At 38.1% G+C, this 21,982-nt stretch overlaps 1 pseudogene; it reads left to right on the plus strand.

Annotated features, from left to right (window-relative positions):
- Positions 1 to 872: 872 nt before the first annotated feature.
- LOC118728309 lies at positions 873 to 2,112 on the plus strand (annotated as a pseudogene).
- The last annotated feature ends 19,870 nt before the right edge of the window (positions 2,113 to 21,982 follow it).

The following is a 21,982-nucleotide window of genomic DNA, read 5'->3' on the forward strand; positions in this document are numbered from 1 at the left end:
AGTAAATATGGCATAGAGTTAGACCATAATATTTTTAATTATCTCATATCATTGGACAGGTCATTTAAAAAATATATTGCTATAAATGTGTTGGAATAAATACTTAGGTGCTAGCTTTTGTCTGTATAAGCTTCACTTTCTTTGTTTGGATATTTCTGCATTGCAACTCTTTTTGCTCAAATAAATTCTTTTTATTATTAATTACAGTCTAGAATTAATTTTGGTCTATAAGGGCATCAGAGACAGTTTGAGGAAAGATCTGGAGGGGCACATAATGTTTCACATGGGCAAAACATGAGCAAAGCTGTAGATGATGGGCCTTCGAAATAGAAACTGATGGACATTCCAGGGCTTCAAATGTGCAGAACCACTTGCGTGGACTGTCCCTGTCCTGTAGGGCAGTGTTTTTCAACCTTTTTTGGGCAAAGGCACTCTTGTTTCATGAAAAAAATCACGAGGCACACCACCATTAGAAAATGTTAAAAAATTTAACTCTGTGCCTATATTGACTATATATAAAGTAATTCTCTTGAATAGGAATCAAATAAACACAAAGAAAGTATTTTATAATTACTTTATTATGAAATATTAAGTAAACAAAATAGTGAAAAATTATAAAATTCTTGTCTTGTCTGCACCTGCGGCACACCAGGCAACAGCGGTTGAAAAACGCTGCTGTAGGGTTTTGAAACCTTGGGATAATAACTTATTCTAGTCCAGTGGGTCTCATAGTTTTTGAATTGAAGAGTCCTTTATACTCTTAAAAATAATTGAGGGCTCTTTGTTTCTTTGAGCTGTCAAGATATACACAAGCCACTGGCACCTTGAAGATTTGGATTTTGGAGAATGTCCTTGACCACCCATAGGAAACTGTTACAACAGCTACAATGCAGAAATATCCAAACCATATGAAACCAAGTGTGTTTGTATTGAAGCGACATGTAGATCCTTCTAGAAAGTTGCACAGCCATAGGCTGCTCAGCACAGAGTGGGGACTACCTTCCATTGTAAAATCTCTTCTTGGTGTGGCAAGATCCAAAACATATGTGCCAGAACATCCTGTAGAGAAAACAATGGAACTTAAATCCACTAATATTTCATTTACAAATATGGTTTCAGTAGATGAGAGACTTATATATAAACCACATCCTCTGGACCCAGAAAGACTGTTTTGACTCAAGGGGCCATCATCACTGTCAAAGGAGTCAGCCTCAGTAATTACCTGGAAGGGCTGATGGTGAGCATGATATCTTCAAACGCTAGTAAAGGCTGAGAAGCAATGGAATGGGTAGTAATACATAAATTAAATGTTGAGGTTGAAGAATTGAACACTTCAGCAAGAGGAAGCATAAAGATGTCAATGGCAGCAGCAGCATTTGTATGGAAATGATGAAAGTTGGTATACAACATCTAGCCCCCCCAGATCTCTACTAGCTGGCATTATATTTATTGTTATCTTAAAAAATACAACTATATTTTAGGTAAAATGTTTTTTAATAGGATGAAGAAAGGACATGTGACTTGATCAAAACAACAAGGTACAGTGTTTCTAAATAAAAGGGAGCATCTGAAATTATTGTATTGTTTGAAATGACTCTGGTTTTGAAGATTCCATATTTATGTGAGAATTTAACCATTTTTTAAAGTAAATGGAAATTGGTGCTGGCATATTAAGTCTCAGGTTGAATTTTAAAGCTTTTCATGCATTGGAACTCTACATGGCTATGGACAAAGCAGAGCCATCTCCAAATAGACCATTGCTCTGCTGTGGGAAACTTCAAGAGGGAACTCACTTTCAAAGGAGAAATTATATAGTTTTAAAATATATAAAGTTGTATAAAATAACTTGCGCTGCTATAAACCACCATTAAAAATCAAAGTGCTTTAATTTGGTACTTAAATGACATTTTTGTAGTTAAAATTATTACTCAAGTAATATATAACTACATCTTTATTCTATTAAATAGTACTGTACTGGTTTGCCAAAGTTTCATAACTTAGTGAAGGTATTACTTTCTGTGGATTTGTACTTTATGACTTAATATACTGTATCATATGTTGGTTATGTTAACTGAAAAAATAAAGTCATTCCTGAAAATTTTTAGCACTCTACATTTAAAATAAATGAATAAATGAATAAATGAATGAATGAATGAATGAATAAATAAATAAGGATTCCAAAGAACTTTGTGTGTATGGAGGCTGTGGAAAAGAATTGTATCTATCGATACTTACTATATTAGAAATTAAAGAAAAATAGGAAATTAAAAATGGCAGCAGAGCCAAAATCGGATAGAGCATCAGCCTGCAGACTGAAAGGTCCCAGGTTCGATTCTGGTCAAGGGCATGTACCTTGGTTGCAGACACATCCCCAGTAGGGGGTGTGCAAGAGGCAGCTCATCGATGATTCTCTCTCATCAATGTTTCTAACTCTCTATCCCTCTCTCTTACGCTCTGTAAAAAATCAATAAAATGTATTTTTTAAAAATGGCAGCAGAGTAAGTGGATGCTACACAGTTATGCTCCCAGGACCAAACTGGCATTATAACTAAAATACAAAGAAACCTTCCTAAATAATCAATTGAAGACTAGCTGGAGAAAACCCTGATAACCAAGGATGGAAAGTGGAGACTGCATAGAAACTGGTAGGAATGCAGAGGTGTAAAAGAGCTGGCTGGAGCTGAAACCGGTTTGGCTCAATGGATAGAGCATCGGCTTGGGGACTGAAAGGTCCCAGGTTCGATTCCGGTCAAGGGTATGTACCTTGGTTGCGGGCACATCTCCTTACAAATGAAAGGAGAGAATTTTCCAGAAAAAGAGCTAAATGAAATGGAGATACAATTCTCAGACATAAAGTTCAGAATAATGATGGCAAAGTTGCTCAACAGCTTGAGAAAAGATGTAGTAGCTACTAAGAATGACATAGCACTAATAAAGAACACAGTGGAAAAAATACACAGTACATTAGGGAAAGTTGAGGATAGGATCAGTGAATTAGGGTAGGAAAAAAAAACACCCAATAAGAGAACCAAAAAGAAAAATGAAAAACAGGAAGACAGCTTAAGGGAGCTATGGGACAACATGAAACGTAACACATTTGCATAATAGGTTTGCCCAAAGGGGAAGAAAATAAGCAAGAAATAGAGAATATGTTGAAGAAAACTTCTCTAACCTGTTGAAGTAAAAAGTCACACAAGTCCAATAGGCACAGAGAGTCCCGAGTGAGAAGAACTCAAATAGGCCCATGTCCAGATACATCACAATTAAATTCCAAAAATTAAAAACAAAGAGAGAATCTAAAAGGCAGTAAGAGAAAAGCAACTTTTTACCTACAAAAGAGTTCCCATAAAGGTGTTAGCTGATTTCGCATAAAAAACTTTACAAGCCAGAAGGGAATGGCATGAAGTACTCAAGGTACTCAATGGAAAGCAAGGAGCTGAAACCAAGATTACTATATTTAGAATAGCTATAATTGAAAATAGATGGTGAAATAAAGAGCTTCCCAGACAAATAAATAAATAAATAAATAAATAAATAAATAAATAAAAAGACTAAATGAATTTATCACCATGAAACCAGCACCATAAGAAATACTAAAGGAACTGCTGTAATAAGAAGAAATATATAGATAAACATAAGCAAACAGAATTATAATGGCAATAAATAAGCACCTATCAATAATAATCTTAAATGTAAATGGATTAAATGCTATAATCAAAAGATATAGGGTAGCTGAATGGATAATAAAACATGATCCAATTATCTGCTGTCTGTAAGAGATCCACCTTAGAACAAATGACTCATACAGGATGAGAGTGAAGGAATGGGAAAAAATGTTCCATGAAAATGGAAAAGATAAAAAGCTGGGGTACAGACTACTCATATCTGACAAAATAGACTTCAAAATGAAGGCCTCACAAGAGACAAGAAAGGTCACTACATAATACCAAAGGGATCAATCCACCAAAATGATATAATCCTGGTAAATATATATGTACCCAGTATAGGAGCATCTAAATATATTTTTAAATATTCTAGAGGACTTTAAATGAGAGATAGACAACAATACAGTCATAGTAGAGGACTTTAACATACACTGACTTCATTGAGGAAATCTCCCAAACAAAAAATTAACAAGGAAATGGACTCTAAAGAACACACTGGATCATATTAATTTAATTGACATTTATAGAACATTTCACCCCAAAGCTGCAGCATATATATTCTTCTCAAGGGCACATGGTTCACTCACAAAGATAGACCACATGATAGGACACAAAATAAGTCTCTACAAGTTCAAGAATATTGAAATCATATCAAGCATCTTCTCAGATCACAAGGGAATGAATTAGAAATCAACTACAGTAAAAATAGTCAAACACATGGAGGCAAAATAGCATGCTGTTAAACAATGAATGAGTTACCAATGAGATCAAGAAATAAAAGTTTTTCTGGAAACCAATGAAAATGAACACACAACAACCCCAAATCTCTGGGACACAGAAAAAGTGGTCCTGAAAGAGTTCATAGCACTACAGGCCTACCTCAAAATGAGAAAAATTATCCAACCCTACAACTTAAAGAATTAGATAGGGGTCAACAGGAAAGCCCAGAGTAAGTAGAAGGAATGAAATAACAAAGATTAGAGCAGAAATAAAGGACATAGAGACTAAAAATCTCTACTAACAAAAGCCTAAGTGGCCCTTGCACCCTCATTTCATCACAAGATGGCCACCCCCACATTGTCATAAGATGGCTGTCCCCATGTCATCACAAGATGGCCAGCAAGGGGGATAATAGGCCAGCAGGAAAGCAAAGTTGGGGGTCATTGAACCAGCAGGGGAGGGAAGTTGGGGACCATTGGGCTGGCAGGGGAGCAGTTAGGCATCAATCAGGCCAGCAGGGGAGTGGTTAAGGGGCAAACAGGCTGGCTGGCAGAAACAGTTAGTGGCAGTCAGACAGGCAATCAAGCAAGTGGTTAGGAGCCAGCAGTCTCAGGTTGTGAGAGGGATGTCCAACTGCCAGTTTAGGCCCAATCCCTATGGATCTGGCCTAAGTCAAGATTTCTGCATGACTTGTTTGAACCCTTTTACCACTTTGAAAAATACTTTAGTCATACAGCCTGGTCCTTTTTCAAACCAAAGGATTTGATCTTATTGAACAACATGATCTGCATGACCCAACCCTTTCTGATGGACCTGGTCTAGGACTCTTCATTCCTATATGGGGCATATTCAGGAGGCTGGGGGAAGAAAGTGTGATGTGTGCACAGAGAGCCAGCAACACTAAGGCTCACACTTAGGCATGACAGTCTTCCATAACTGTTATTTCTTAGGTTTCTTGTGTCATTCCTTCTTGCAGGGTAATATGCTAGGAAAAAGAAAAAGAAAAAAAAGATGAACCAAACAAAACATGTCATGGTTTCGGCCTTCTCTCCCTGAACTGTCCCCCTTCACTGATCACCCCCAACTGTCCTCCCCTCCTGGCCTAATCACCCCCAACTGTCCTCCCCTCCTGGCCTAATCACCCCTAACTGCTTCTGCTGTGGCTTTGTCTGGAAGGACTACCCGAAATTCTTCTGAAGGCCTCCTGTTCTAATTAGCATATTACCCTTTCATTATTATAGATAACATTGTATTGGGCACTGGGTAAAGGATTGATTGTCACACATAGGCCCTGCTCATAAGGAGCTTATAGATGAATATGTGAATTTAACTAATAATGTGAATGCCTGTTATGTGATACACACAGGAAATCACTAACATAAAAAATACTTTGACAGTCCTGCTAGTGTGGCTCAGTGGTTGAGCGTAGACCCATGAACCAAGAGGCCATTGGTTCAATGCACATGCCCATGTTGCAGGCTCAATCCCCAGAAGGGGTATACCAGAGGCAGCCAATTAATGATGTTTCTATCCCTTTCCCTTCCTTTCTCTCTCAAAAATCAAAACAAAATTTTGGGGAAAAATACTTTGACATGAATACAAGATTTATGAAAATTTAAGCCAAAAAACTTCTACAAGAAAACAGAAGAATGTCTTCATGAATTTGGGGAAGAAAAGATTTCTTAAATACAACACTAGCTCTAGCTGATTTGGATCAGTGGCTAGAGTGTTGATCTGCGAGCTGAAGAGTCCTGGGTTTGATTTCGGTCAAGGACACATGCCCAGATTGTGGGCTCGATCCCCAGCAGAGGGCCTGCAGGAGGCAGCCAATCAATTATTCTCTCATCATTGATGTTTCTATCTCTTTCTCCCTCTCCCTTCCTCTTTGAAATCAATACAAATATTGATTTAAAAAATACAACACTAGAGAGAAACCAAGATGGAAGCATAGGTAAACACCTGAACTTTCTGCCTCGCACAACCTCTTCAAAAATGCAACTAAAAGACAAAATGAACATCATCCAAGACCACAGCAAGGCTGGTTGAGTGGAAATTCTACAACTAGGAGGAAAGAGAAAAGCACACTGAGACTCAGAGGAGCTGCTGAAGTAAAATGCAGAGGTATGGAGGCAAATGCATGGAGGGCTGGCAACTGAGTGAGTGATTGTCTTTTTCAAGCAAGAGGGAGACACAAGCTCCAGTTCCAGTAGAGACTCTGGGGACCCAGTCTTATATGGGGAGAAACTGGACTGTCTGGCATTGGGCGGAAATTGAGGGTGGCTTTCTCTCAAAGGTGTTTGCAGTGATTACTGGACACTGAGACCCGGGGGCCTCTTAGGGCAGGGCTGACGGGAAGCCATTGCTGTTGCTCCACCCTGAGACCCTGCCCCATCTAAGCTGTGCACAGAGGCTGTTGCATATAAATGGCCTGGTCCTTTGAAATCTAAAATTACCTAACAAACGGCAGCTGAGTCAGAGAGATCAAGAACATGCAAAAGAAGGCCCAAAGCCCCACAGCAACCTGCATTGCTTCACAGCTGGACCTCATTTGGGCACCTCCAAAACCCAAACAGCCAAAGCCGGTGTCTACCTCAGGTAACTAGGGAGGCTGACCCTCTGGGCCCTATAGGACACTTAGCACACAAAGCTGTTCTATCAATACAAGGAAGCAGCCAAAATGCAGAGACAAATGAAAGAAATTACGGAAAGCAAACTACAGGATATAGTATTCCAAACTATGATTATAAGGTTTTTCAAGAATTTTCTAGAAACTGCTGATGAATTTAGTGAGACCTTTGAGGATATGAAAAAGGACCAACTAGAAACTAAGTATGTGCTGACTGCAATAAAGAATAATATATAGAGATCCAACAGTAAACTACATGATTGCAAGAATCAAGTCAAAGATTTGAAATACAAAGAAGCAAAAAATACCCAACTGGGAAAGAAAAAAGAAAAAAAGAAACCAGCCGAAACCGGTTTGGCTCAGTGTTAGAGCGTCGGTCTGAGGACTGAAAGATCCCGGGTTTAATTCCGGTCAAGGGCATGTACCTTGGTTGCGGGCACATACCCAGTGGAGGGTGTACAGGAGGCAGCTGATCGATGATTCTCATCGATGTTTCTAACTCTCTGTCCCTCTCTCTTCCTCTCTGTAAAAAATCAATAAAATATATTTTTTTTAAAAAAGAAAAAAAGAATCCAAAAATATGAAGATAGTGTAAGGAGTGTCTGGGACAACTTTAAGCATACCCACATCAGAATTATGGGGAGTGTCAGAAGAAGAGAGAGAGCAAGATACCGAAAACCTATTTGAAGAAATAATGACAGAAAACTTACCCTTCCTGGTGAAAGAAATAGATTTACAAGTCCAGGAAGCACACAGAACCCCAAACAGAAGGAATACAAAGAGGACCACAGCAAGACACATCATAATTAAAATGCCAAGAGCAAAAGACAAAGAGAATATTAAAAGTAGCAAGAGAAAACAGTTAATTGCCTACAAAGGAGCACCCATATAATTGTCAGCTGATTTCTCAACAGAAACTATGCATGACAAGAAATATTCAAAGTGATGAATAGCAAGAACCTACAATGAAGATTACTCTACCCAGCAAGCTTTCATTTAGAATTGAAGGTCATATAAAGGGCTTCACAGATAAGAAAAACCTAAAGGAGTTCATCAACACCAAACCAGTATTATATGAAATGCTGAAAGATATTCTTTAAGAAGAGGAAGAAGAAGAAATGGTAAAGATAAAAATTATGAACAACAAATACATATCTATCAACAAGTGAACCTAAAAATCAAGTGAATAAAAAATCTGATGAGCAGAATAAACTGGTGAATATAATAGAATCAGGGGCATAAAAAGGGAGTGGACAGCCAAAACCGGTTTGGCTCAATGGATAGAGAGTCGGTCTGAGGACTGAAGGGTCCCGGGTTCGATTCCGGTCAAGGGCATGTACCTTGGTTGTGGCATATCCCCAGTAGGGGGTGTGCAAGAGGCAGCTGATCAATGACTCTCTCTCATCGATGTTTCTAACTCTCTATCTCTCTCCCTTCCTCTCTGTACAAAATCAATAATATATATATATATTATTATTGTCAGAGTGGACTGACAATCCTTGGGGCGAAAGGGGTGTGGGGGTGTGGGAAGAGACTGGACAAAAATTGTACACCTATGGATGAGGACAGTGGGGGGGGCAGTAACGACTGTGGTGGGGTGGGAACTGGTAGAGGGGAACTATGGGGGGCGGAGAGGAACAATTGAAATGATCTGAATAATAAAGATTTACTTAAAAAAATACAACACTATATAGACCAAACATAAAAGAAAAAATTATAAGTTGGGATCCACCAAAATTAAAACGTCCTGCTCTTTAAGACACCATAAAGAAAAAGTGATAAGAATTCTAAATACATACACCTGACAAAGAATTTTCACCCAAATTACCTCGTCTTGTGTTTTCCTTCTTAATATGGGTAATTATTTCCCATCATGGAGGATGAGAATTTAACTTTTTAAAAACCCTCTGCCCAATACCCTTCCATGTTCTTCCTATTCCCCCGTCTTTCTAATAGAGTATTGTCATAATTTTGATGAAATATTTAGCATTTCATTATTATGACTATGCCAAAGCTTTCTCTAAATTAACCAAATGGTAAATAATACTTTACTTTTCTGCACAATCTTTAGTTTTCTCTAAAATTAATCATTCATTTGTGTTTTCCTTGTTCTTGTCCCAAGTCTAATGCCAATCTCTTCACCAAGTACCCCAATCTCCTTTTAAGACAGGGGAAAAATTCTTTCCTGGGAAGTCTCTCCTAGAGTCTTCTTACTTGTCCTAGGTGAAAAAGGCTTGCCCCCTGCCCATGGAGCACCATTGTCATCCTAGATGCCCCGACATGATCCCAGTGATTCCCTTTCTTATGCTCCTCTGTTGGTCCATCTCTGTGACCCCATGTCATCCTCTAGCTTGATTTAATCTCTTCTTTTGTTGAAGTGCATCTTGTGAAACCTTCCTAAGAAAGAGTGTATGACAAAAAAATATTCTGAAAAAAAAATTGTTTTTCTTTTAGTTAATCCTCACCTGAGAATATTTTGCATTAATTTTTAGAGAGAATGAATGAAAAGGGAAGAGACAGAGAATCATCCATGTGAGATAATTGGTTGCCTCCTGCACACACCTTGACTGGGGCCTACAACAGAGGTATGTGCCCTTGTTCAGAATTGAACCCAGGACCCTTCAGTCTTAGGGCCGATGCTGTATCCACTGAGTCAAACCAGCTAGCACCAATATTCTGAATTCTTAAATGTCTGAAATGCCATTATTTTTCTCTCATACTGATAAGGGTATAGAATTTTAAGTTGAAAATGATTATTTAACAAGTTTTGCAAGCTTGTTCCATTATTCTCTAATATCTATTTATTTTTGGATGATATCAGTTTTATTTTATTTTTTTATTAAATTATTATCTGTGTACATATACCATTGCCTCCCCCCATACATGCCCGCCCTCCCCAGAGTTTTGTGTCCATTGGTTGTACTTATATGCATGTAAACAAGTCCTTCAGTTGATCTATTATCTCCCCCAGATCTCTCCCCTCCCCGCTGTAATTTGACAGTCTGCTTGTTGCTTTACTGTCTCTATATCTATCTTTTTGTTCATCAGTTTATAATGTTCTTTATTATCCATAAATGAGTGAGGTCATGTGGTGTTTCTCTTTCATTGACTGGCTTATTTCACTCAGCATGATGTTCTCCAATTCCATCCAGGTTGCTGAAAATGATGAGAATTCCTTCTTTTTTATGGCAGCATAATATTCCATTGTATAGATGTATCATAGTTTTTTGATCCAGTCATCTGCTGATGGGCACCTAGGCTGTTTCCAAAGCCTAGCTATTGTAGATTGTGCTGCTATGAACATAGGGGTGCTTATATTCTTTCTGATTGGTGGTTCTAGTTTCTTGGGATATATTCCTAGGAGTGGGATTACTGGGTCAAATGGGAATTCCATTTTCAATTTTTTGAGGAAGCTCCATACTGTTCTCCACAGTGGTTGCACCAGTCTACATTCCCACCAGCAGTGCATGAGGGTTCCTTTTTCTATGCAACTTCGCCCACACTTGTCATTTGTTGATTTGTTGATGTTGGCCATTCTGACAGGTGTGAGGTGGTACCACATTGTCGTTTTGCTTTGCATCTCTTGGATAATTAGTGACTTTGAGCATGTTTTCATGTGCCTCTTGGCCTTCCTTCTGTCTTTTTTTTTTTTTTTTTTTTTTTTGAGAAAATTCTATTTAGATCTATTGCCCATTTTTTAATTGGCTCATTTAGCTTCCTTTTACTAAGTTGCATAAGCTGTTTGTAGATGTTGGAGATTAAACCTTTATCAGTGATAAGATTTGTAAATGTGTTCTCCCACACAGTGGGCTTTCTTGTTGTTTTGTTGATGGTTTCTTTTGCTATAAAAAAGCTTTTTATTTTGATGTAGTCCCATTTGTTTATTTTCTCTTTGGCTTCCATTGCCCTAAGGGCAGTATCAGTGAAGAAGTTCTTTTGGCAGATGTCTGAGATTTTGCTGCCTGTGGATGCCTCTAGTATTTTTATGGTTTCCCATCTTATGTTTAAGTCCTATATCCATTTTGAGTTTATTTTTGTGTATGGTATAAGTTGGTGATCTAGTTTCATGCTTTTGCATGTATCTGTCCAATTTTCCCAACACCATTTATTGAAGAGACTGTCTTAACTCCATTGTATTTTCGTGCCTCCTTTGTCAAATATTAATTGAGCATAGTGATTTGGGTTGATATCTGGATTCTTGATTCTATTCCATTGATCTATATGTCTGTTCTTGTGCCAATACCAGGCTGTTTTGAAAACAGTGGCTTTGTAATACAGCTTGAAATCTGGTATTGAGATCCCTCCTACTTTACTCTTCTTTCTCAGGATTGCTGTGGCTAATGAATTTTTGGAGAGTTCTTTCTAGGTCAGTGAAATATGCTGTTGGTATTTTAATGGGGAGTGTATTGAACCTATAAATTGTTTTAGGAAGTATGGACATTTTGATTATGTAGATTCTACCAATCCATGAACATGGTATGTTCTTCCATCTGTTTATATTTTCCTCTATCTCTTTTTTCAGTGTCATGTAGTTTTCCGCGTATAGGTCTATTACCTCCTTAGTTAAGTTTATTCCAAGGTATCTTAATTTTTTTGGTGCGATGGTAAATGGGATTGCTTTTTTAGTCTCTCTTTCTTTAAGTTCACTGTTGGTGTATAGAAATGCCATAGATTTCTTGGCATTAATTTTGTAACCTGCTACATTGCCAATTCATCAATTAAGTCTATTAGTTTTTTGATGGAGTCTTTTGGGTTTTTTATGTACAATATCATGTCATCTGCAAATAAGGATAGTTTTACTTCTTCTTTTCCAATTTGGATGCCTTTTATTTTCTCTTCTTGTCCAATTGCAATGGCTAGTACTTCCCGTACTATGTCAAACAGGAGTGGCGATAGTGGGCATCCCTGTCTTGTTCCTGTTCTTAGAGGGAATGATTTTAGTTTTTGCCCATTGAGTATGATGTTTGCTGTGGTTTTATCATATATAGCTTTTATTATGTTGAGGTATGATCCTTGTACTCGCACCTTGTTGAGAGTTTTTATCAGGAAAGGGTGTTAGATTTTATCAAATGCTTTTTCTGCATCAATTAATATGACTATATGATTTTTAACTCTCAATTTGTTTATGTGTTGTATCACATTTATTGATTTGCGTATTTGTACCATCCTTGCATTCCTGGAATAAATCCTACTTGGTCATGGTGTATGATCTTTCTGATGTTCTGCTGGAGCCGATTTGCTAGAATTTTGTTGAGGATTTTGGAATCTAAGTTCATGAGGGATATTGGTCTGTAATTCTCTTTCATTGAGTTGTCTTTATCTGGTTTTGTTATTAGGGTACCACTTTGATTTTAGAGAGAAAGGGAGGGTGAAGGGAAAAAGGGAAGAAAGAAAACATATTTTAGAAAAACAATATCATCCTAGAGTTAAATTATGGGTAAATTAATAAATTATTTCACTGGTCCCATAACAACCATGTTTTTAAACTTTATCTTTTAAAATTTACCCATAATTTAACTCTAGGAAAATATTGTTTTAAAATTTATCTTTTTTGTTGCAAGATTACATATGTCTCTTTTTCCCCCCCAGTAACTCCCTACACCCACCTTTGCCCTACTCTAATGTTTCAAAATGGTGTTAAATTCAAAAAACATTCTCATTATTGACCTTTTGTGAATTAATTGTTATATCTCTTTGAAAGCTTATAGGATTTTCTCTTTGTTCCAAATATTTTAAATTTTGTTATGGCCCTAACCGGTTTGGCTCAGTGAATAGAGTGTCGGCCTGCGGACTGGAAGGTCCCAGGTTCGATTCCGGTCAAGGGCATGCACCTTGGTTGTGGGCACATCCTCAGTAGGGGGTATGCAGGAGGCAGCTGGTCAATGTTTCTCATTGATGTTTCTGGCTCTCTGGCTCTCTCCCTTCCTCTCTGTAAAAAGTCAATAAAATATATATTTTAAAAATAAATAAAATTTTGATATGATATCTATTTTTATCCACTGTTCTGGGCCCTTCAGGCCATTTTAATCTATATATATATATCCTTTAGCTCTAGGAAATTTCCCTAAAATTATTGCATTGAGGAATTCTTCAACTCCCATGTAAAAATTTTTTCTCTTCCTTGAAATTCTTATGATTCAGATGTTAGGCATGTACTCATCTTCTAATTTTGTTATGTTTATCTCTTATTTTCCATTTCTTCATCTTTTGGCTATTGTTTATTGTTGTTTTTTTCTTCAAGAGTTTCTTAACTTTATTGCCCAAACTTTCTTCTAAGATTTTCATTTTTGCTATCATTGTAATTTTTTAATTCAAAGCACTCTCTTGTTTTTTGTTAATCCTCACTCAAGGATACTTTTCCATTGATTTTTAGAGAGAGTGAAAGTGAGTGGGAGAGATACAGAGAAAAAAAATCAATGTGTGACAAATACATCCATTGGTTGCCTCCCACGCATGACCCAACCGTTCCAGGATAGAGCCTGCAACCGAGGCTTCTAGGCAGAATCTGGGGCTGACTCTCTATTCACCCACTAAATCAAATCAGCTAGGGCAAAGCACTCACTTTTATTCTGAGGGTGTGTGTGTTTTTTGGTTTTTTGTTTGTTTGTTTTTGTTTTTAAATAATATCCTGTTCTCATTTAAGGGTATAAGATCTTTTATCATCTTGAACTGATTGATGCTAGTTTGTGGGTGCATTCATCTCCTTGCACAGCTACTTTCACTGAGGCTGATTAAAAAAAAAAAAAAATATATATATATATATATATATATATATATATATATATATATATATATATATATATATATATTATTGATTTCAGAGAAGGGAGAGAGAGAAGCATCAATGATGAGAGTGAGTCATTGATTAGCTGCATGCCTCCCACCAGGGATCGAGCCTGCAACCAGGGCATGTGCCTTCACCAGGAATCAAACTGTGATCTCCTATTTCAGAGGTCAACGCTCCATCACTGAGCCACACTGGTCGTGCAAGTCTGCTTTTGACTAAGTGTTGTCTGTATCTTCCACACCAGAGGCTCTCCTGAGGATCACTTTGTCTCCAGAGGATCATAGCTGAGAACTGGAAGGTAAAATGTGATGGGATCTGATTGTCTGAGGGAATGTCAGAGTACGGTAATTTGCTGGGTTCTCTAGTTGGAGAATCTTGATATTCATATCTTCAAATATTTCTTCCTACGGTGTTCAAAAATCCCAGAGAAGACCACCAAACTCCTGCCCAGAGCATGACAGTCTTGTTGCCAGTATTCTGAGACCTAAGTAGGAAGAAGGCTGAAGGGCTCAGTATGTATACATTCACTTGATCCTACTGTGGACAGCCCACAGTTCTGTCCAAAACCATGCCTCATAAACTTTGCACCCCTCTTTTACCATCCTCAGGGGATAACCTTCTCATCTTTTCCCATCCTATCTAATAAAGAGGGAACATGCTAATTGACCCTCATGCCATAGTAAAGATGGTGGTGCCCATAGCCAATAAGGAGTGAATATGCTAATTGACTACCCGGCCTTCAAAGATGGCAGCATTCACAGCCATAAGATGGTGGCGCCCAGCCCTCTCAGCTCCAGTGTCCCTGCCTCTGGAGTCTCCCAGTCCTCTCAGCCACACCCCCTCCGGCTGCCCAGGGTCAGTCTGAGGTACAGTCAAGCCTCAGATGACAGCTGCCCAAGTGTGATGGAGCATTGCCTTCCCCTGATCGCGGGGTCAACTCCTACCCCTGGGGGCTCCTGGGCTGTGAGAGGGGGCAGGTCGGGCTGAGAGCCCTCCCCCCCCTCCTCCCCCCCCCCCCCCCCACTCTGGTGCCTAAATTTCCATTCAGTGGGCCTCTAGTTTGGGATAAGGGCAGTCACTCATCTGGCAAGAGTTGGAAAGATGCTCTGGATAACTTCTAAAACAGACTTTAAAACAATTTTCTTTATTTTAGCATGAAACATTAATGGGCCATAAAACACATTTTTATACATTTGAAAGAGTAGAAATTATTGCCCTGACTGGTGTGGCTCAGTTGCTTAAGTGTCATCTCATGCACCAAGAGGTTGCCAATTCAATTCTCGGTCAGGGTACATGCCTGGGCTATGAACTCGACCCCCAGTGCAGGGAATGTGGGAAGTAGCCTATCAATGTTTCTCTTTCATCAATCTCTCTCTCCTTCTCCCTTCCCCTCTCTCTAAAATCAATAAAAACACAATAAAAATAATATAAATCATAACTCTTAGGCCATAATGGAATTAAACTAAGAATAGATAACAGAAAGATAGCTGGAAAATGTAAAAATACTTGGAGATTAAGTAACACACTCTTAAGTAACACATAGGTCAAAAAAGAAATCTCACAAGAAATTTTGAAATATTTTGAACTACATAAAAATGAAAATACAACTTCTAAATTTAAAAAGAAATCTTTATTGTTGAGAGTATTACAGAAATCCCTCTTTTTCCCCTTTCCCACGCCCCTCCACTTGGTTCCTGCCCCACCCCAGGCTTTCACCACTCCATTGTATGTGTCCATGGGTAATGCATAGATCTATGGTTGGCAAACTGCGGCTGGTGAGCCACATGTGGCTCTTTGGCCCCTTAAGTGTGGTTCTTCCACAAAATACCATGGCCTGTGTGAGTCTATTTTAAAGAAGTGGTGTTAGAAGAAGTTTAAGTTTAAAAATTTTGGCTCTCAAAAGAAATTTCAATCGTTGTACAGTTGATATTTGGCTCTGTTGACTAATGAGTTTGCTGACCACTGGCATAGATGAATATAAGATCATTGTCTAATCTCTTCCCACCTCCCCCTCCCCATTTCCTCTGAGAATTGTCAATCTGTTCCATTTCCATGAATCTGATTCTATTTTATTCACCAGTTTGTTCTGTTCATTAGGTTTCTTATTCAGTTATTTTGATTTTTTTAGATTCAATTGTTGATAGACATGTATTTATTGCCTTTTTCACATTTTTAATCTTTATTTTTCTTATTCCTCTTCTTAAAGAATACCCTTCTGGGTGGGGGATGGGGGGAGGAGGAAACATATGTAATACTTTAAACAATAAAAAGTAAAAGGAAAGGAAAGGAAAGAAAAGGAAAGAAAAAAAGAAAACAAAAGAATACCCTTCAATATTTCAATATTTCATGTAATACTGGTTTGGTGGTGATGACATCCTTTAGCTTTCTCTTATTTGTGAAGTTATTTATCTAACCTTCAATTTTAAATGATAGAAAAAATTTTATGACTTTGAATATATTTTGCCAACCCCTTCTGTCCTAACTAGTTTCTGTTAAGAAATCAGCTGGCAGTTATATGGGTACTCCCTTGTAGGTAATTAGGTGCTTTGCTCTTGCTGCTTTTAAGATTCTCTTTGTCTTTAGCACTTGGCATTTTAATTATGATGTGTCTTGGTGTGGTCCTCTTTGGGTTCCTCTTGTTTGGGACTCTGTGTTTCTGGGACTTGTAAGTCTATTTCTTTCACCAGGTAGAGGAAGTTTTCTGTCATTCTTCCTTTCTTCCTTTTTTTTTTCTTTTTAAATAGTAAATCATTATTTTTTATTTTAATTATTTATTGTTGTATTACTTATGTCATCTTTTCCCCCCATTGACCTCTCCCAGCCTGCTTGCACCCCAACCAGATCTTCACCACTCTATTGTCTATGTTCATTGGTTATGCTTATATGCATACAAGTTTTTTGGTTGATCTCTATTCCCTGCCACTCCCTCTCCCCAACACACACACTCCCCTGCCTTCCCTCTGAAGTCTGTTCATTGTTTCTGTTTCTGGATCTATTTTCATTCATCGGTTTGTGTTGTTCATTATATTTCACAAATGAGTGAGATCATGTGATACTTATCTTTCTCTGACTGGCTTATTTCATTTAGCATAATGGTCTTCAGGTCCACCTATGCTGTTGCTAATGGTAAGAGCTCCTCTTTTACACCTGTGTAGTATTCCATTGTGTAGATGTACCACAATATTTTAATTCACTAATCCACTGATGGGCACTAAGGCTGTTTCCAAATCTTAGATATTGTAAGTTGTGCTGCTATGAACATAGGGGTACATATATTCTTTCTGATTGATGTTTCTGATTTCATGGGGATATATTCTTAGAAGTGGGATCATTGGGTCAATAGGAGTTCCATTTTTCATTTTTTGAGGAAACTCCATACTGTTTTCCACAGAGGCTGCACCAGTCTGCATTCCCAGCAGCAGTGTACAAGGCTTTCCTTTTCTACACATCCTCACCAGCACTTGTTTTGTTGATGATAACCATTCTGACAGATATGAGGTGGTATCTTATTGTCATTTTGATTTGCATTTCTTGGATGATTAGTGACTTTGAGCATTTTTTCATATGCCTCTTGCCCTGCTATATGTCCACTTCAAAAAGTGTCTATTTTAGGTCCTTTGCCCATTTTTTAAATTGAATTTATTATTTTTCTTTTGTTAAGTTGTAAGAGTTCCCTATAAATTTTGGAGATTAACCACTATTTAAATGTAGCATTGGCAATTATGTTCTCCCATGCAGTGGGGCCTCTTGTTATTTGGTTGATAGTATCCTTTACTGTACAGAAGTTTTTTATTTTGATGTGATTCCATTTGTTTATTTTCTCCTTAGTTTTCATTATCCTAGGACAGTGGTCGGCAAACTCTTTAGTCAACAGAGCCAAATATCAACAATAAAATTATTGAAATTTCTTTTGAGAGACGAAAACCGACTTCTGCGCATGGGCCACGAAGTTTCAATCACACTGTATTTGTGCGCCCACATGTGGTATTTTGTGGAAGAGCCACCCTCAAGGGGTCAAAGAGCCGCATGTGTCTTGCGAGCCACAGTTTGCTGACCACTGTCCTAGGAGATATATTGGTAAACATATTGCTACAAGATATGTCTGGTATTTTGCTGCCTATTGATTTTCCTAAGATTTGTATGGTTTCTTGTCTTACATTTAAGTCCTTTATCCATTTTGAGTTTATTTTTGTATTTGGTGTAAATTGGTGGCCTAGTTTCATTTTTTTTCAAGTATCTGTCCAATTTTCCTAGCAGCATTTACTGAAGAGACTGTCTTGTCTCCATTACATGCTCTTTCTTCCTTTGTGGAATATTAATTGAGCATAATGCCTTAGGTCAATTTCTGAATTCTCTGTTCTGTTCCCTTAGTCTATATGTCTGTTCTTGTGCCAGTACAAGGCTGTTTTGAGAACAGTGGTTTTGTAATATAACTTGATATCTTGTATGGTGATTCCTCCAACTTTGTTTTTACTCAGGATTGCTGTGGCTATTAGGGGTCTTTTTTTATTCCATATAAATTTTTAGAGAGTTTGTTCTAGGTCTGTCAAATACGCCATTGGTATTTTCATAGAGATTGCATTGAACCTATAGATTGCTTTGGATACTATGGACATTTTAATGATGTATATTCTACCAATATACATGGTATATTCCTTCCTCTATCTTTTTTAACATACTGTTTAGACCTTCCTCTATCCTTTTATTCAACATCCTGTAGTTTTCTGAGTACAAGTCTTTTACCTCCTTAGTTAAATTTATTCTTAGGTATCTTAATATTTTTGTTGCAATGGTAAATGTACTTGTTTTTTAGCTTCTCTTTCTGTGAGTTCATTATTGATGTATAAAAATGCCATAGATTTCTGGGTCTTAATTTTATATCTTACTATGTTGCTGGATTCATATATTTTTTCAAAATATATTTTTATTGATTTTAGAAAGGAAGGGGGAGGAATCTCTATAGAAACATCAATGATGAGAATCATTGATCAGCTGCCTCCTGCATGCCCCCAATGGGGTTCAAGCACCCAACCCAGGCATGTGCCCCTGACCAGAATCGAACTCCGGGACCCTTCGTTCTGTAGGCCAATGCTCTATCCACTGAGCCAAACCAGATAGGGCTGGATTCATTTATTAAATCTAATAGTTTTTTGATGGAGTCATTAGGATTTTCTATGTGCAATATCATGTCATCTACGAATAATGACAGTTTTACTTCTTTTCCAGATTGAATACCTTTTATTTCTTCTTCTTGTCTGACCACTATGACTAGCTCCTCCAGTACTGTGTCAAAAAGAAGTGGTGAAAGTGGTCATCCCTGTCTTGTTCCTGTTCTTAGGGGAAATGGTTTTGTTTCTGTCCATTGAGAGTGATGTTGATTGTAAGTTTGTCATTTAAGACTTTTGTTATGCTGAGGTCTGACTCCTCTATTTCTAATTGCTAAGAGTTTTTATTAAAACTGGGTGTTAGATTCTGTCAAATTCTTTTTCTGTATCAATTGATGTAATCATGTGATTTTTGTTTTGCAGTCTGTTAATGTGCTATATTACATTTATTCATTTGTGGATATTGTATCCCCCTTGCATCTCCAGAATAATTCCCATTTGGTCATGGTATATGATCTTTTTAATGTATTACTGAATGTGATTTGCTAACATTTTTTTGAGAATTTTTAGCATTTATGTTAATCAGGGATATTGGCCTGTAGTTCTCTTTCTTTGTAGTGTCTATCTGGTTTTGGGATTAGGGTAAAGCTGGCTTCATAGAAAGAGCTTGGAAGTGTCCCTGCCTCTTGAATTTTTTGGAATAGTTTGAAGAGTATAGGTGTTAGTTCTTTAAATGTTTGGTAAAATTGTCTGTGAAGCTGTCCAGACCAGGCCTTTGTTTGTTGGAAGTTTTTATTATTACTATTATTATTATTATTATTATTATTACTGCTTCAATGTCATCTCTAGTTATTGGCCTATTTGGGTTTTCTGATTCTTCCTGATTGAGGTCTAGAAGATTGTATTTTTCTAGGAATATAACCTTTTCCTCTGGATGTGATATGCTAATTTTGTTGAGAATTTGTCCAGTTTGTTGGAATAGAGGTGTCACAGTATTTTATTTTTTATGATCCTTTGTATTTCTGTGGTGTCAGTTGTTACTTCACCTCTTCCATTTCTGATTTTATTTGGGTCCTCTCTCTTTGTTTCTTGGTGAGCCTGGCTAGAGGTTCATCAATATTATTTATTCATTCAAATAAGTAGCTTTTAGGTTTATTGATCTTTTGTATTTTCTGTGAGGTCTCTATACCATATATTTCTGCTCTGACCTTTATTATTTATTATTCCGTCTACTTACTCTGGGCTTTTCTTATTGCTCTCTTTCTATTTCTTTAAGTTGTAGGGTTAGGTAACTTACTACAAGTTTTTCTTGTTTTTTTGAGGTATGTCTGTAATGCTATGAACTTCCCTCTCAGGTTTGCTTTCACTGTAACGATAGATTTTAGATTTTTGTGTTTTCATTGTCATTTGTTTCCAGGATGTTTTTTTTATTTGTTCTTTAATCTCTTTGGTAACCCATTCATTGTTTAACTGCATGCTATTTGGCTTCCATGTGTTTGATTGTTTTTATGGTTTTTTATTGTAATTTATTTCTAATTGGGTGCTATTGTGATCTGAGAAAATGTTTGATATGATTTTAATCTTCTTGAATTTGTAGACTTAGCCTGTGTCCTAATATGTGATCTATCTTTGAGAATGTTCCATGTGCACTTGAGAAGAATGTATATTCCATAGCTTTGGGGTGAAATGTTCTGAAGATGTTGAATTAGTTCCATCTGATCTAGTGAGTCTTTTAGGATTGCTTTTTCCTTGATGATTTTTTGTCTAGAAGATTTACCCAGTGAACTCAATGGGGTATTAAAGTCCCCTACTATGATTGTACTAGAGGCCTGGTGCACAAAATTGTGTGTCCCTCAGCCCAGCCTGCACCCTTTCCAATCTGGGACCCCTCAAGGGATGTCCGACTGCCCGGTTAGGATCGGGCCTAAATGAGCAGTCGGACATCCCTCTCACAATCCAGGACTGCTGGCTCCCAACTGCTCACCTGCCTGCAGTCCTGATTGCCACTAACCACTTCTGCCTGCCAGCCTGATTACTCCCTAACCACTCCCCTGCCAGCCTGGTCACCCCTAACTGTCCTCCCCTGCAGGCCTGGTCACCCTCAGCTGCCCTCCCTTGCAAGCCTGGTCCCCCTTCCCTGCAGGCCCAGTCACCTCCAACTTCCCTCCTCTGCCAACCTGGTCACCCCTAACTTCCCTCCCCTGCAGGCTTGATCACCCCCAACTGCCCTTCCCTGCTGGCCATCTTGTGGTGACCATCTTGTGTCCACATGGGGTCAGTCATCTTTGACCACATGGGGGCAGCCATCTTGTGTGTTGGAATGATGGTCAATTTGCATATTATTCTTTTATTAGATAGGATAGAGGCCTGGTGCATGAGTGGGGGCCGGCTGGTTAGCCCTGAAGGGTATCCCTGATCAGGGTGGGGGTTCCCTTAGGGCGTGGGGTGGCCTGGGCGAGGGGCCTGTGGTGGTTTGCAGGCTGGCCATGCCTCCCAGCAACCCAACCGGAGGCCCTGGTATCTGGGATTTATTTATCTTTTATAATTGAAACTTTGTAGCCTTCAGCAAAGGCCAAGGCAGGGCAGGGCTGTGGAATCTTGGCCTCCTCCATTGCCTGGGAAACCAAAGCCTCCTGTTCTTTCTGTGGCCATAGCTATCTTGGTTAAGTTAATTTGCATACTTGCTCCTGATCAGCTGGTGGGCATGGCTTGTGGGTGTAGTGGAGATATGGTCAATTTGCATATTACTCTTTTATTAGATAGTATTGCTGTCAATCTTTCTCTTAATATTTTTCAGAAGTTTTTTATGTAGTTGGGTGTACCTCTATTGGGTGAATATATTTTTACCAGAGTTGTAGCCTTTTATTGTATTGATCTCTTTAGTATTATGAATTAGCCTTTCTTATCTCTTATTATGGACTTACTTTGCAGTCTATTTTTTTAAAATCAATCTTTATTGTTCATATTATTACAAAGGCTCCTCATTTCTTCCCCCCTCCACCAAGTTCCCACCCCACCCTCCGCCCCCTCCCCATCCCCCATTGTCCTCATCCATAGTTTATTTTCAGTCTCTTCCTCC

The sequence above is a fragment of the Pipistrellus kuhlii genome, unplaced genomic scaffold (genome assembly GCF_014108245.1).
Source record: "Pipistrellus kuhlii isolate mPipKuh1 unplaced genomic scaffold, mPipKuh1.p scaffold_m20_p_3, whole genome shotgun sequence".
Lineage (NCBI taxonomy): Eukaryota > Metazoa > Chordata > Mammalia > Chiroptera > Vespertilionidae > Pipistrellus > Pipistrellus kuhlii.